Genomic DNA, 5,620 nt, shown 5'->3' with positions numbered 1-5,620 from the left:
CTCTTTCTAATTGTGTTGCATTTTGTATGATTTACTTATATCTATCTTTTGATTTATGAATCTCCTTTTTGTCTTTGTATAATCTGACATTTCATGCTTTGAGGGATACTTTCCAGTTTCTTTCTAAAAGCTCTCTGTTGTCCTTTGTCAAAACTACCTGGTGACTTTTTTTATATAGTCACCTATTTCTAACCCATAATTTCAATGGCTTCTTTTTTCCTTTTTAGATGCAGATTTTATATTCTGCACCTGATGATTTCCATATCTGAATTCACTGCAGGCAAGGTTTTGTTGTCTATTGTTTCTGCTGGCTCTTTTTCATGGTCTCTTTTCCTAGTAATGCTTTTTGACATAAAGTTCATTGGAACTTTATCTGAGAAAATTCTTTGAGACCTGTTTTAAACATGATTTTCTCCAGAGAGGACTTTTATTTCATTCTTCCACTCATCTCAAAGGACTGCCAAACTGGGAACACGCTGAAACAAATTTCAGCTTGAGGTTTCTCAGGATATACCAATGTTTTGAATTTTGCCAATAGCTTTAAGGTATGTGGGTCAAGGGAAGTTATTTTATTTCATAGGAAATATTGTATCGGTAAGGGTGGCTTTGAAGTTACACATTATCAGGAGATTTTTTTCTACCCTGTAGCCAGAACTAAGGGAGAGAAGAGTAGAATACAATTTAGACTCGTCGAGAAGTAGGACAGCAGTATTTCTTACAGGGATTTGTAAGATTTCCTACCCCCCTTAATTTTGAATGAAATGAGAGCGTTTTAAAGAGTATGAGGGCAGGAATAACATGGTAAGTCTTTAATTTTAAAATTCTTCTATGTTATAGAGAATAAATTCACATTAGATCAAGGCTGAAAGTAGAATTACCAGCAATAGCCCTGGCTGGTGTGGCCCAGTTGGTTGAGCATCCTCCGGGGCCTGAGAGGTTGCTGGTTCAATTCCAGGTCAGTCCACATGTCAGGGTTGTGGGCTCGGTTCCCAGTAGGGGTTATGCAGAAAGCAGCTGATGGATGGTTCACTCTCATCGACGTTTCTCATTCTCTCTTCCTCTTCCTCCTTCTCTCTCTTTTTCTAAAATCAATAAAAACATATTTTTAAAAGGAGACTGGATTACATAGTTAAAAGATAAGGGTGAAATGAAAAGAAAATTAAAACACTTAATGAAATACATTTAGCCCAAAGTCAAAGATATATGTCAAAGTAGAAAAAATATTGGTAACTAAAACGCAGGCAAGGGGCTGAAGTTTGTAATGTTTAAAGAGGTTTTAGAAATCAATAAAAGGAAAACCCCAATGCAAATATAAAATATACCAATAGAATGTGCACAGAAAGGCATACAGATGGTTTTTAAATATATGAAAAGGTTCTCATCCTTACTTATGGTAAGGTAAATGAAAATTAAAAGTATATACAGTATATACAGTTAAAATCCAATTCTAATAATATAAAATATGGTCAAACCTTGGGGAATCATGCTTCTTAGATTTTACTGTACTAGAGTAAATTGCTATAATTCCTACAGAAAGCATTCTGGCACTATTTATAAAATTTTAAAAATGCAAAATAATTTCCTTATAATTTCATGTCTAGGAAATTATACTTGAAATACACATTAAAATATGTAGAGTGTACCCTGGCCTGAATGTTCAGTGGTTAGTGTATCAACCTGCACACAGAGGGTTATGGGTTCAATTCCTGGTCAAGGACATGTAAGTGGGTTGTATGTGGGTTGCAGGCTCCATCCCCAGTCCTGGTTGGGGCGCCTGTGAGAGACAACCAATGTTGTCACAAGATGGCTGTCAGGGGAGGGCAGTTGGGAGCGATCGAGCCTGCAGGGGAGGGAAGTTGGGGGCCATTGGGCCGGCAGGGGAGGACAGTTGGTAGCAATCAGACTGGCAGGGAAGCAGTTAGATGTCAATCAGGCCAGCAGGAGAGCGGTTAGGGGATGATCAGGCTAGCAGGCAAAGGCAGTTAGGGGCAGTCAGGAAGTCAGGCAGATGAGTGGTTAGGAACTAGCAGAATAGGGTAATATACAACTTTGAAACACAGAGCTCTGCTATTTGAAATTGGAGTGGAAAATGCTTAGTTCTAGTAATGGGCTTGTTTCAAGGCTGCAGGTGAAATGCATAAAAGAGATGGTTTAATTAACTCTCCTACCTTCCTATGGAGTCCCATGTTAGAGTCATGGCTCAACTGGTCTCCAGAATTAAACTCCTAAACAAAGAATCCTTGCATTACCAGGATTAAAATGGGATGATGATGGGTATTTGGGCAGATAGGGAATTTCTGACACTAGTAGTTACACCTAGAACTCAGAACTAGAAGTCTAACATTGTGTTCTAGTTCCTCCTTAACCTGTCAAATCAACTCTCAACTGAATTGATAAAATCAAATGACAAGACAATGCAAGGCAGAACATCTCTGCAAATGGCTTCACACTGAAGTCCCAGGAGAATGCTCATTCTCTCCCTTCATGGCCAGGGCCCAGAGTCCGCATTGCTACACATTTAAGGCTTGCTGTTGCAGCAATAGCAGGTCAATGAAGAATGAGCAATTCCCATTAGAAAGCCATATAACCTCTCCCTGTTCACATTTCTACATGTCAAGAAAAATAGAAGAAAGAGGGAGAAGAAATATGACCTAAACTTACAGGAGCAACAAGCCATTAGCTTTTTCTTTTCTTCATTCCTAACTTGTCCAAAGTAAAATTACCTACTATGGAGAATATTGAAGGGACCATTCAGATTCAAATTCAAGTATAGTTATGAGGAAAAATATTTTGTAAGACATAAAATGGAAGTGATGAAATGTATTCTAATAATAAAAATATTTATGTAGTACATTAAAACCTATAAATCTTGTTCTGTAGTCTGCATTCAATGTTTACCACCCACTATAAATAAGGCATAGCTATATCAAATTTTAGATGAAGTGATTGCCACTCTGTGAAGAGAGATATGTCTAGTATCACTCCCTCACATGATAATGCTGTAGCTATCAATTTGGCCCTAAAATTAAATGTGTTTCCATCAGTTTGTGTTGCCTTTCCAGCTATATTTGGAGATAATAAATTTAACTTAGTAAATTTAGCTCAATATTTCACCACCATATTACTAAGCCCCAAAGTCAACATTGCACTACAGTATCCCCCTGAAGTTCCTAAAGATAGTCAGAAAAAATGATTTCCTTCATACTTTCTACAAAGAGAACACTTCAAGTTATGATGTTCCTTGCTTGAATCTTAAGAGTGAACATTGGTAACTTGATATAGGAAGCGATGATCAGGGGACCCATACCGAGCTGGATGCATGGTTTCTTGGAAGTTTATACACATAAGCCTGTGTTTCCCTGTGGATCAATTTTTATCCCTTACAGAAAATGACTTATTTACATTGTGAGTCAAGTCATGACAGGGTAAGGCAATGATGCCTGAGATCAGAGTTACATTTTCACAAATTATCTTTATGATAAAATAATTTTCAAAGAGAGCAGTTTTAAAAGAAGAAACAAAACACTAAAATCTGGAAGAAGTTAAAGGTTAATCAAAATATTTAAAAATCACAATTGTAACAATCTTCCTGCCAGGAAGAGAACGCTATAAAGCTCTCAGCATTCTCAATAAGCAGCCAATGAACTGACAAAATATTTGTTCGATAAAGTTTTTTATTCTTTAAAAATCTTTTGGTATCCCATGTTCTCCATTTCTCATAAACATAAAATCAAATGGTTAGCTTCTTGGATTTTGGTCTACTTTAACAACAAGACAAGCATTTGAATATATCTCTTACCATGATATTACTAATCAGCTTTTCCCATATTTATTCAATTTGTTCAGATATAGTATTTCTACAGTAATTCTTTTAAAAAAATATATTTCTTTATTGATTTCAGAGAGGAAGGGAGAAGGAGAGAGAGATAGAAACATCAATGATGAGAGAGAATCATTGATTGGCTGCCTCCCGCATATCCCCCACTGGGGATGGAGCCTGCAACCCAGGTACATGCCCTTAGCTGGAATCGAACCCGGGACCCCTCAGTCCTCAGGCTGACGCTCTATCCACTGAGCCAAGCTGACCAGGGCTCTACAGTAATTCTTAAACAAAGGCCTGAGCACAGTGGAAGTCCTTCCTCTTGAGTTGGACTTGCCGCCTGGTCGCCCAATATTCCCAAATTATCTAGTGTCTTTTCTATTTCATTTGTGTGCGGCTCCTCTTCCAGACCCGAACCCTGAACCACACAGGACGTGGAGGGAAACACTTACGACATATACTATTTGGCATACTTAAGGTCACAGAGTAATTTGGGGCAATAATACCAATGACATCAATACATGATTCGTCAAACATGTTCCTGCATGCCTGACTTATATGTTAGAGTATAAAAATATAAGAAGGAAGCTCTTATTATCAGATAAAGTTTAAATTATTCATTTATTCATGCATTCAACACTTATATTTTATGAGTATGAGGTATGTTACAGGTGTTGTTTGGGTGTTAAAGATATATAGCAGTTACCAAGACAAAATGTCCAAACTACTGATATTTATGTACTAACAAAGGAGATATGATAAATATACAATCAAATATATAATGTAGTTGCAGATAGAAATTAGATATATAAAGAAATTAAGCAAGACAAGGTGAGAGCAAGTAAGAGTAAAGAAAATAGTAAGGAGTCTCTTTTATTTTTTTAAATATATTTTTATTGATTTCAGTGAGGAAGGGAGAGGGAGAGAGAGATAGAAAATTCAATGATGAGAGAGAATCATTGACTGGCTGCCTCCTGCACACCTCACACTGGGGATGAAGGCCGCAATCCAGGCACATGCCCTTGACCGGAATTGAACCCAGCACCCTTCAGTCTGCAGGTTGATGCTCTATCCACTGAGCAAAACTAGCTAGGGCAATAAGGATGCTCTTTTAGATAAGTTTATTGGAGAAGACCTTTTCAAGTATATGAGAAGTAACCTGAATGCTGTGGAAGAAGAGTATTTCTCACACTTAGTGAATAACTAAATGATTTTTGCTGAGAATGAGACTTGTCAAAGAATAGCAAAAAGGCAACTGTGGATGCGGCATGGTGGGAGGGGATAAAAAGTTTTGTTTTAGACAGGTAAAAATGTTTGAGATACCTAGCAGATAACCACATGAAGATGTCAATGCAGGCAGGTAGACTTTCAAGGCTAGAGTTCAGTTATGATTGAAGCTCAAGATCTAATGTAGGAATTGTTTGAACAAAAGAGAAATTGGGTACTTAATCTACATCTTTTAAAACCTCACTAGAGAGTTGAATATAGTATGCTCAACTTTATAATTAGAGACAAAATACAACCCTTTTTAGAACTCGGAATTTTTTTTTTAAGTTTGGTTAAATTTCAGAACAGAATGTCAAATAAGTGCTCATCTGCTTATGTGTTTACTATATAGGGGCGCTGTTTCACCAAAGTACCGTATTTGCCGGCGTATAAGACGACTGGGCGTATAAGATGACCCCCTAACATTTCCACTCAAAATACAGTTTGTCATATACTCGCCGTATAAGACTACCCCCACTTCCGCACACCTTCCACACACCAAATAAAAGGTAAAACAATATCAGATTTGAGATT

This window comes from Myotis davidii, unplaced genomic scaffold, assembly GCF_000327345.1.
Source record: "Myotis davidii unplaced genomic scaffold, ASM32734v1 scaffold54, whole genome shotgun sequence".
Lineage (NCBI taxonomy): Eukaryota > Metazoa > Chordata > Mammalia > Chiroptera > Vespertilionidae > Myotis > Myotis davidii.
This window is presented reverse-complemented; position numbering follows the sequence as displayed.